Source organism: Schistocerca serialis, chromosome 1, assembly GCF_023864345.2.
Source record: "Schistocerca serialis cubense isolate TAMUIC-IGC-003099 chromosome 1, iqSchSeri2.2, whole genome shotgun sequence".
In the NCBI taxonomy this organism is placed as follows: Eukaryota; Metazoa; Arthropoda; class Insecta; order Orthoptera; family Acrididae; genus Schistocerca; species Schistocerca serialis.
In genome coordinates, this window is record NC_064638.1 from 573,076,743 (window position 1) to 573,088,887 (window position 12,145).

Here is a 12,145-nt window from a genome sequence, read left to right on the forward strand (position 1 = left end):
TCAAAGATGGTTTGTTCAGAACAGTTTGACAGATGTAGTTGTTATACCACAGGGCAATCAATCCAGTAATCAATGTGCAGTAAAAATACATTTTCACGCCAGTGACTATATGAAAATAAGCTGATCTATAGAAAATACATACTTTAACAATTGAAAAACTTGAAATTCTTTTGCTACAGCCTTTCTTTGGTAAACATTCATTCATAAATTCACAGCAGAGTAGAATGAGCGATTCAAGAGAAATAAGTGTAGTTTAGTTTTGAAAAAGGACTTACTATTGCTTGAATTTTTATCCTTATTGGAATGAAAGCTTTTACTCCGGCATATTTAGCACTTCTCTGCCTCTGGAACAGAATTTGTGATTGGTAGTGTATGTAATCCTTATATCTATAGTCCATGCATGTGGACTGCTGAGTTGCTGTCAAAGAGACATTGGTTAGTGTGTTATTTTCATGTTCCATGGATTATTGGTACAGTTAATCATAATGATACAGAATGAGTAATTTTACATTTATATTGCATATTCATTTATAAATATGGTTACAGGCTGACTATTTTCAAGGTTTTCTTGAATATGGACTTGAATGAGCAATTCTCACAATGAAGCATGAAACAGAAAAAATGTAATAATCAGTGGCAAGTATTCCCAGCTGATTAATCACTTTGTAACAGGAAGCCCTTGGACTTGCTTTACAAATTATTCTAACCACTATTTTCTGAGCCAAGAAGTTTTGTTTAGCATGAGAAGAGTTCCCCCCCCCCCCCCCCCCCCCCCCGGAATATAATTACATTTTATATGATAGAATGCATGTAATCAAAATACCCTACCATCATGGTCATTTACTGTCCAGTAAAGGAAGCACCCTTAATGCAAAAGCAGTGAGCTCAATCTCTTCACAGTTTTTGGTATGTGACATTCCTAGTTTAGCTTGTAGTTTAAGTGAATGCCCATGGACTTTGCACTGTCAGCTCTCTTGAAATGCTGGTTATTGAATGTCACTTTCAATTCATCTGGATTTACTTCTGATAAAATGTTATTGGTAACTAACACCGATGAATTTTCTGATACAATGCTGGTCTCATTTGCAAATATAGTAAATTTGCTCTCGTCACCTTTCTCAAAACCTACTTACTATCACACCATCTTTTCTTTGTCACATATAGAAAGTACATTCTCTCTTACATATTGCATCAATTCCTTGCTGTATTTTCTCTGTTTCAGCATTACTGGCTTGTGATTTTGAAATGTAAGCCTTCACATCATTCTTACCATTAGCCTTATTTAAATTTTGAAAAACTATTTTGACTGAATTACACATACTAGCTCAATCATTCACTAACCACCATATCCATAACTAAACCACCGGATTATACATCAAGGCACAAGGAGTTAAAGACATTAGCTGCCAGTGGATGTTCAAAAATGGCTCTGAGCACTGTGGGACTTAACTGCTGTGGTCATCATTCCCCAGAACTCAGAACTACTTAAACCTAACTAACCGAAGGACATCACACACATCCATGCCCGGCAGGATTCGAACCTGCAACTGTGGCGGTCACGCAGTTCCAGACTGTAGCACCTAGAACCACTCGGCCACTCCGATGGTCCAGTGGGTGTTGATTTATGTCACTTGTATCTTGATTCACAGTGGCTGCTGGATCAAAATGGTGTCTGTTCTTTTGGACATGTCCATATAGGATTATAAAGCATTTGCAGAAGTTTCTGTTATTACCATGTAGTTCGTTAATCAGAAATATTGATCTTCTTCTCCTTTTACTTCAAATTAAGTTACATGGTGCAGTGATCATGATACTGACTTGTGGTCAGGAGGAATAGAATCTAACAATCTAGATTTAAATTTTCTACTTTTTCTTTCATTAAATTAATGTGAATTTCAAGATGGTTCCTATGAAAAGAACATGGATGATTTCTTTCCATTCCCTGTTCTATCCAAAGTGTGTACCATTTCTAATGACTATGTTACCAGTAACATGTTAAAACACTAATCTTCCTTCATTTTACTTTGCCAAGCTTAATTTAAATCAAAATATAATCTCTTCCTGCAGATCAAGTTCCCAACAGCATTCAGATATCTAACTTTACATATTGTGATTTGTATAAGATTAGTTTACTTTATGGTCTCCTGACTATGGTACCCAACCAAAAAGGGCTAAACACACTAAAAATCATGCAGGTAATTATTCAGAGGAAATAAAATTCTACATGTTCTGTATGAACATATGCAGTAGTGATCCTCATATCTCCCACAGGAATTTGTGACAGCTGCTATACTAGCAAATGAATTTTGCTCTTGTGCAGCAAACAAGTACACCACTATTCCATAAAGGAAAATTCCATCCTGGCATCAAGCTGCATAATGAGGATTGAGATACACAAAAATAATAATAGATATAGAATAAATTCAAAATATCAGTAAGAGACTAATTGATTGAGAACTTCTATACTATGACTCTGTGAAGGAGTTTCTATGACAACAAAATTATACTATCATTTGATGTTATCTGTGTGAAGTTTTCTCAATAATAAGATGTTAAGTAATATTGACTAGTGTTGAGCAAATTTGTGTTCAATGTAAAAAAGTTGTGAAGTACTCAAAGAGTGGATCAATGTCTATTGTACACAGCATAATACTAGATTTACAATATCATTAAGCCAATCTCATCAATTTGAAAGCATATTTCTGACTAAAGGAAAGTCACATTGCAATTTCTGATGCTAAAAGTCTATAAACTGTGATCAGTGTTTTATCATTTTTAAGGCAACGACTTTACGTATTTGCTTGTTCATTCTTTCAACTCTTATACATGCTTGATTGTTACCAAGGCCTGAAGAGAGACCCACAAAATATGTAAGTCCCTGTATACATGGACCTCTCCATACTGATTCTATAACATAGAATTCTCTGGCAGCTGAGCTGAGTAATAATGCTATTTTATAACATTTTCAGTCGAGTCAGAAATAGGGTCTCCTATAGTAGCTAAATGGATTAGGCTACTTTTTCACATAAGTTCACAGTTATTTGTTATGTGAAAATGTAAGCATCTTGAATGAAAGTGGACTCCTGTGACAGTAGATTAGATTAGATGAACATGTTGTACAAGCTATACATAGGGAGGAGAACCTCTAGGATAAAGAACATGTCAGAAACATAAGAATATATAATAAATATACACAAATAGAAACAAATATGGTGATGTACCTTCCACAGCTCCTAAGTGAAAGAGTCCCCATGGACAAGAAATAAATAAAAAATCTGAAGCATATTTTCATTTAAAAGGTAGTAAATAACTTGTCACAAAATATGTAACTGTTCAATACACTGATGTACATATGACAATTATTAAGCTATTGTAGCTATGCATGATCAAATAGAAAAATCATTTTACAATACTTCTTTACAAGGGCTACATTACTGCACTGAATTTGTACAGAAGTCAGATTGTCCTAATATTAATATCATTAGCAACATATCACATCAGCTGGTTCTACCAAGAAATGGAGCAGAAAGAGTTGGCCTAAAAGTCCTTTAGGCTCCTTTTAAATGGAACTGTATTACTAGCTAAACTTTTTTATTGCTGCTGGTAAGTTATTGAAAATGTTTGTTCCAGAATAATGCACACTGTTCTGGACCAAAGCAAGTGACTTTAAATCTTTGTGAAGATTACTCTTATTTCTGTTACTGATTCCATGAACTGAGCTGTTGGTTCAAAATTGAGATATAATTTTAATGACAAATTTCATTAAGGAATAAGTGCATTGGGACACAGTAGTTAAACCCATAGTTTCCGAAACAGGTTTCTCCTTGATGTTCTTGAGTTCATACAACACTTAATTGTTATTCGTGGAACATATTTTTAGACCCAGATAACTTTGGTATGGTTTGATGATTTACCCCAAAAAATAATCCAATATGGAATGAAAGCACACATAGTATATTATTTTTATATCACCTATGTCTGACAAGATTCACATCAGAAATAGAGATTTGTTTAGGTGCTTTAACAGTTCTGTGGTATGCTCTTCTGAAATGAATTTTTTCTCAAGTTCCAGTCCCAAAAATTTAACGCTGTTATCTTCTATCTGTTTGTCATAATATTTTAAGTACACTCTCATGGAAAAATTTTAAACTTATTTGGCATCTTTTTTCATAGGTTAATAACAAATAATTGGCTAGGAACCATTTATTAATGTCTGATCAATCTTTCTAAGACCATATTTGATTTGGTATTTATGCAATGTTTGTGTCATCTGCAAACGAAACAAATGTGTCATCTGATAATGTTACAGACGAAAGGTGCTTGATATGCACAAGAAAAAGTAAGGGCCCTTAGCTCAAACCTTGTGGGACACCACGTGTAATTATGTGACAGTTGGATAATGTCTGACATTCCTCTTTCCTAATGACACCCTTTGTTTCCTGTCACAGATATAGGATTTGAACCAATTTGTGGCATTTCCTGTTACACTGCAGTATTCTAGTTTACTTAAAATGATATTGTAATTTACACAGTCAAATGATTTTGACAGACCACAAAGTATACATGAGTAGTCTGTAATTTACTGTCTATGGATTTAGTACATTCTCACTTATCAATATCAGAACTCTTTCGACTGTGACAATATGTTTTTTGTTGTTAGATGGTTAAGAAGCTTACTGTATAATATCTGTTCTAAAATTTTTAGAATGCTAGCAAAAGTGAAACTGGGGAGAAATGTGCTTGTATTTTTTTACCTCTTTCCTTAAACAGAGGCTTAATTTCAGCGTATTTCAACCACACAGGAAATACTCCACTGATAAATGACTGGCTACACAGAAAAATTATGTTCCTAAACCAAGAAGCACACACTTTAATTAACTTTGTTGGTATTACCACAACCATTAGAATTTTTTATTTTAAAGATTGTGGACATTACTTCTGCTGACATACTGAGTGGGATATTGACGTTACTGAAGTTATTTATATTGACTGGTCTGAGATATACCATGGCCGTATCTAACGAACCTGGCAACGCCATCCTCAGTACGGTAGCAGTCGTGAATTGCTTGCTAAAAAGTTTTGTAACACTGCTCGCATCTGTTACTCATTTATCATTTACTCTAATGCTATGTGCTCCTATTCATTTCTGCTTCTACCAGTTTCCTCCTTTACTATGTCCCATAGTGTCTATTTTATTATCTGATGGACCGTAAGAAAATAATAGGCTTATATTTGATTCTCTATTTATACAGGATATACAACTTAATAATTTATTACTATATGTTTGTGACCTAGTTCATGATTCGATGACAAATTGCTGTGACAGATCGGTGGCTACAGCAGCAACAGCAGTACTTTTGCTTGCCGGACGAAAGGAGCAACGGCGACTTTCGCGAGCTTCGGCAGTCACTTCAACCATGTGTCTGCTGGCGCGCCAAGCGGCAACCGTCGGAACTGGCAACGGGACAGCGGGAACGCTAGTTCAGATGAACAGCGCTCGCTGACCGGACAAGACGCTGGAACATCTGTCAGTTTATGTTTTGTGCTAAACTGTCGCTTGAGTAAATCGTGCGTAAATCCATAAGAGAACGAATTTGCTTTCCAGAATAGTACGTGTCATCGTGCGCCGTCTCTATTACTCCTCAACCAGTTGTTTTTCAGTGATTTTGTCAGAGTGAGTATTAATTTACTATTCTTTTTTCTGCCAATACATGACGAAAATTATTTCTTTTTACTTTAAAGATTGGAACTTTATATTTTCCCTCTTTTCGTGTTTCGTCATCTTTGATTTACTTCAGTCACCCACAAGATGCGACCGACAAAACTTTTGCCGAGTATGACAGCCAAGTTTCCAGTACTTTTGAGGGAAGCGTTTTTGCTAACTGTAGTGATACTGTCCTTTTCTGTTCAACTGCCGCAACGTTACCCCCTGTACTTCGAGTCTATTTCTACTAGAGTGATATTTGCGCACTGTCTTGTTGGCAGCTTTGTTGCTGTTGTCGCTTAAATAAAAAGGCCTTCTTTCGGTAACAGCCTTACGTTTATGTTTCATAGTTTTAGTGGAATAACAAAAGAAAAAAGCGTCAAATTATTGTGATCTGTGATCTATTTGGAGCGCAATGTTTGCGTGCTTATCATTGTTGAACAGATTTCGAAGTGCAGCGAGCAGTGCAGAAACCGTTCAACATCTTTCTAAAAGGGAAGTGCTTGGATATATACGTACAGGAATAGGTATAAGCTGAAACGAAAGTTAAACAACACTGCGACTGTTCATCGTTTGAAATTGTAGTACGTCAACTAACGGGAGACAACCCCCTGACGTTTGAAATTTTAGTGGCTTTGCTACTTCTTGTAAGCATGACAATTGAAGAATAGAACAGATTAATCTGTTTCATTTACTGCTCTTGTTTAAAACATTTTGTTGGAGGATACTACGGAGTCATTATGAAGTGCCCCATTTCTTGCTTGTCGAGGAAACCTACCTGTGTGGTCTAGCACTGTTAGATTTTTCACACCAGGCCTTAAAATATGTATTTCGTAGTAATTTAGCCACAATAAACGCGCTAACTTCAATTAATTGATTTCGACATTTTATTGACTGTTTGCTGCAGCTTCATTTGAAGCTAGTCCTGCATGGGGCTACTCCGTAGATTGTGTTGTAACTATCCCCCCACAAACGAGATATATACTTCCACGGAAGACTGCTGATATAAATGATTCTTTGGACTATTCCTAGTGACGCAATGTTGAGCTTTAGATGTGGACCGCAAATCTAGGATAAGGGACATTACCTGTCAAGTGTGAAACTTTTTGTGGGTATTAAACTTTACTTGAATATTTTCTCGACTCCGTGATGCGCCTCCATCAAAACACCAACTGGTTACTTTACGTATAACTTTTTCCACAGGTCGACGATCCTATGTGGTCACTTCTTATAATGACTAATACAAGAAGCGTGGGGATCGTTGTTCACTGACGGAAACCTTGTTTTCGCAGCGTAATCAAGGTACTAGATGTAGATACTGCTGCAGTATACCTTTTTTTAATCTGAGAAAGGGGGTGGGGGGAGAATTGCCCATTTTAGGAGCGATGTTTTCCGTACTCATCGTTCAGACATGGTTTGTACTCTAGCTTTTGGTCCGGTTGACAAAAAACCATAAACAGCTGACTTGCGCGTATTTCAATGCTGACTAGCTGTGCCTCTGACGGGCAATCAGTTACTCACTTGGGAGTTTTGATGAGCTCTTTAGATGACATAGTGCATATGCACTATGTGACCAGGTCATAGTGGGGCAATATTCTGATCAAAATATTGGGAAACTAATGAATACAGTTGGTGATTCGTCGTTGACAGATGAGTGTCTCATGTGCTTTAGAACAACAACTTGGCTTTCGATCTGAATCCTTTACTTCTACGTCGATGGGTGGGGAATCTGATTTTCTCCCGACTGACGAACCTATGTCGTTAATGATGGCAACATCACGTACAACTGCGTCCATAAAACAACAAGGCACGTCACATTGACGTACAGATTACAAGTCCGCTTACGACGGTACTCGGACACATGACTATGGTTACCGGCGAAACATGCTGGTACACACTGACAGACGTGTAGGCAGACGGAGTAGGCAGGTTTCTAGAGTAAATTGTACAGGTCCTGTCTAAAGGTATTGTCTATTCATCTGCACAGACTTGCACTGTAAAAGATAGAAATCTTTTAAAGGGTCGTTGGAACGCAACCTCGTAATCAACAAGTTAGTTTTGTAGTAGCCTATACTAATGTGATAATCCCACTACATTATTGTTTACTGCGGTCGCCATGATTCCGCACGAAGTATGTGATTTCATTGAACACCTGCCATACGGTATCGGTGGAAAGCAATAAACTAGCCAATTCAGTCGTTACGTTCATTTGTGCTCTCCATAGCACCAGAAATAGAACTCCAATAGTAAGTGAACTTGTCTAGAAAAAAATTTCCTAAAGACTAATTGTATGTATGTAATCCACGTTTTATATGTGTTTGTGTTTGTTCCACGGCTCCTCCTAGACCACTGAACCAATTTCAGGCCAAATTTGCTAAAAATATCCCTGTCAGGCAACAATCGTTGTGAGGTGTAAGAGCCACCTACCTGTCGCAGTTTAGGAGATATGACCTCATAAATGAGACGCGTGAAAAACTGCCGCTTCATGCATGACGTTTAAATTTATTACCTCTGTTCTACTAACTCTGTTAGCAACAAATTTCGCTTATAGTATCCATATATTACCGCTAAATGCACATACAAATTATATCACGGTACCACATACAATTCAGGAGATATGACCTCACGAACACGTAGACGCGTGAAAACTTACTTCTTTGATACCACCTCTTTTCGCAACACATTTTGCAAAAAGTATCCACACACGCTGCTGAGTGCACTTACAAAATTAAATCATTGTATTACACATATCTCAGGCGACATGACATCATAAACACTGAGATGCATGAAAAAATTCTGCATCGTGCATAAAGTGTTAATACATTTATGCTTTACTACTACAGTCGAGTCAACACAAGGAAATCCCTAACACCTGACAGCGCTTTTGCCAGCCTTCAGCTGGGAAGCGCAAACGGCTGTGAGCGGAAACAATAGCCGTCTACTGAGCTATGAAGAGGCGTTGCCACAGAGACGATTACAAAATCGCGTTGTAGAGACGCGAAGCAACTGCGCCCAGCGTACAGAAACTGTAAGTTTCTAATAGAAAATTGGCAGAATGAACACCCGGGAAATGCCGGGTTTGTCGCCTAGTGTAATGACAAATCGTGCGGCTGTAAGTCTTTAACTGGACGCCGCTTCGGCCATTTACTTATAGGGGTGGGAAATACCGACCGGTTAAAACCAATAACGGTATTTTGATTCAGAATAACCCGTATTTTTCGGTATTTGTTTGTTCTCTGTTGTATCTGGTGTTTTTTAATTTTTACCAATAACCGACTAAAACAATCGAAATATCAATTACTCATAGCAGCAGTGCACAATTCTTCATTTTTTAAATAAGCTTTTTTTTTAAAAAAAGGAGTAATTTTTATTTGTAAAATATTGCGTTATTAAAGAAATGGGGAAAATAGATCAATGCTATTGTAACAACATCGTCGATAGAAACGAGCAACAAACGCATTGTGTAAGAACTGATACAGCACTGCTGAGACAATGATGTCCCTGTTGCCGTTAGTCGTGGCTTACGGTAAGCGTTTACGTGTGTTAGGCTAGCTTCCGCCTGATCGTCGGACATCCATTGTATTGCAGACCGGCACCAACCCTAGTCTCAAAATATTCTTACGAAGTGACGTAGCCATGAAGCACAATGCTTCATTTGCTTTAAGAAATTAAAAGATTTATCTGCCATATCTATGAAATAATAAAAGACGAAGACAATAATGGTAACAGCAATAAATTAAAAACTTACCAATTCATTCACAGTATACAATAAAAATGGAAAGTCACTGATTTGCTGCCCGTGTCTACGTAATATCCCTTTATGTTTATCTGCTTGCAGCCATTGAAAACAAATTAACACGAGAAAGTGTTCACCCTTTAGCAGTGACTATTCGTTATGCCCAAATAGTGGTGTGATTCCCGATCACTACATTTTTTAGCAGAGTTTCAAAAAACTGGAATCTGTAGGAGGATACCGGTGACGTTTTTATAGTATTCAACCACTCATGACTTTTCGAGAAAAGCAGCGAACGATGGACAGACTACGTTTTCTTTCATTTGCCTCCTTGATTTAATATTTTATTTTTATGTAGCTTGAAATTAAGGGAGTCAAAATTTTCTCAATCTATGTTCGATTGTCTCGCGGTTCTAGGCGTCCGGAACCGCGCGACTGCTACGGTCGCAGGTTCGAATCCTGCCTCGGGCATGGATGTGTGTGATGTCCTTAGGTTAGTTAGGTCTAAGTAGTTCCGAGTTCTAGGGGACTGATGACCACAGATGTTAAGTCCCATAGTGCTCAGAGCCATTTGAACCATTTTTATGTTCGATTTTTACCTTTTTTGCAGGGAATAGTAGGAATAAGAAACTGAAAATCGATTATTTCAGAAACTGATTATTTTGAGCGGTTTTAAGAGATAGGTTAAACTGGCGTGGAACAAAACCGATGTAACACAAAACGGGTTGTTTCAGTAATGAAAGCCATCCTTACTTGCGTGTCCCTGGTCAACCCCTTTCACTCAGGCAGGGAAGGGGACCTGTAGTTTGACTTGGAATCGTAGCAACGTGTCGTTCCTAGCGAATACTCATATCACTGAGGTTCGAAGTCTAGGCACGCTCTTCACCACCAGATCACCACGCCCGACCTAATACTACATGAAAGTGGGTCACTATAAACTTGGAACCGTGGTCCCCCGTGGTCTCTGAATCGCGAGGTTGCGCAGTTGCAGGCCACTCGACTCCTTTTCGGAACGATGGCTGTTCAGATTCCTTTCCGCTCATTGAGATTTTCTTTTGCGTTACTTCCATATAATAGCAAAAGACAAATGCCGGAATCTTTCCTTTGAAAACAGCATGGCCGATTTCCGTTCCCATCTTTCCAGAATCCGAACAAGTGCTCCCTCTCTGATAACCTGGTCGTCGATGGGACGTTGAACCCTGCGTTTGTTCTTTTTCTTCCTTCTTATCTCGGTCTAGCGATGCTCATTTAGGCTGTTTTCCCTACACCATAACTAGGAGTAGCCGGCACTGCATTTAAGGTCTTTCCACAGCCATATGAAAATACGAGAACGCGGCGTACAAAATCTGGAGCAGTCATAAAAATAAATGCATAGCTCAGGGACTTTGTAGTAGAGTGATATGAAGCGCATAGCTTCTTCGCCTTCAGGATTTTGTTTCCTGTAAACAGAACATTTTTTTAGAAGGAAGGGAAAAACCTAAGGTTGGTTTGAAGATCACAGTACTTTACTAGGCACGGTCCTACGGAAGATGGTACGCCGTTGATTTCCTCTGTCCTTTGCTTTGACTCTCCCCGTCAGTTGCAGCGTGGACTCTGAATTATGGTGCAACTTCGCATTTTTTTCGCGAATCGTTTCACGGCAGAATTAGTGCCTGGTATAGTTAGAAAGTAGACCTGGAAACTCAGTTAAAATAGGACTAAAATGTGTGATTGAAACCGAAAAAAGAGGACATACCAATTAACAGTTTTGTCATAGAACTGATAAATTAATTTCTGAATTTAGGGTAAATGAAGACAACTGGATGGCCAGGAAAATAAATAAACAGAAGAGTAAAACTGGCTGGGAGTGCTTCCGATGTGCCCAGAACTGAGTTTGCCGTCAGAGTAAATTACAACCAGATTCCGACTTATGGCAATGAGACGACTATTATTAATACGAAAACTATTCAGAAACAGAGAACTGCTAAACGAGTGTAGGAGATGTAAATGTTAGGAAATACTGGAAGACATACGAAAACAAATGATTCAGGCTTGGCATAATTATGATTGAAACGAAATGTAGCTAGGCGAATGCGTAGCAGATAAACCAAGAAAGTTCTTTGATGGATTCCGTGCTCGACGACACCATGGAACGTGGCTAGATGACATGATAAAATACCCAGAAGTAACACACATTGCTATAGTTGACTGCGTGGAGGAGGCCTTTATTCGTGGAGGGGTTAAGTGGCGGCGGCTGCTGCTGCTGCTGATGATGATGATGATTATGATGTAACATTACCGACACACTCATTGTGTGAAAATGTCAAGTGAAGAGTGAAAATGGGAAAAGAGCCAAATCTGACATCTGGCAGGTGAATGGAAAAATCCGACAAATAAGAATAGGACTCACTCTCCGAAGGTTCTATACAAACTTAATAATGTATACATATAATAATAATAATAATAATAATTTCTTGTGGCTCAGTGGCCCGGCGCAAGTCTTTCTAATGGAGACACTTCGGCGACTTGAGCATCCATAACCTGCCCCAGCTATCCAACCGGGGAAAGGGAACCTGCAGTTTAGCGTGGAATCCGAACCACGTGTTGCTTCTGGCGACTCCTCACATCGCTGAGAGGTAAACGGCATGTTAAAACGAAGACTGAGAAATCCATATTCCGACCGGGTTTCGATCCCACGACCTCTCGGTATCCAGGCACACTCTTTACTG

General features: G+C 38.4%; 1 protein-coding gene across 3 annotated transcripts in view; it reads left to right on the plus strand.

Moving 5' to 3' along the window:
• Positions 1-5,496: 5,496 nt before the first annotated feature.
• LOC126476340 (uncharacterized) overlaps positions 5,497-12,145 on the plus strand; it is a 676,721-nt gene continuing 670,072 nt past the window's right edge. For all 3 annotated transcript variants that reach the window (XM_050103534.1, XM_050103533.1, XM_050103535.1), the window contains exon 1: positions 5,497-5,674. The gene's annotated coding sequence lies outside the window, so the exon portion shown is untranslated. The remainder of the gene's footprint in view (positions 5,675-12,145) is intronic.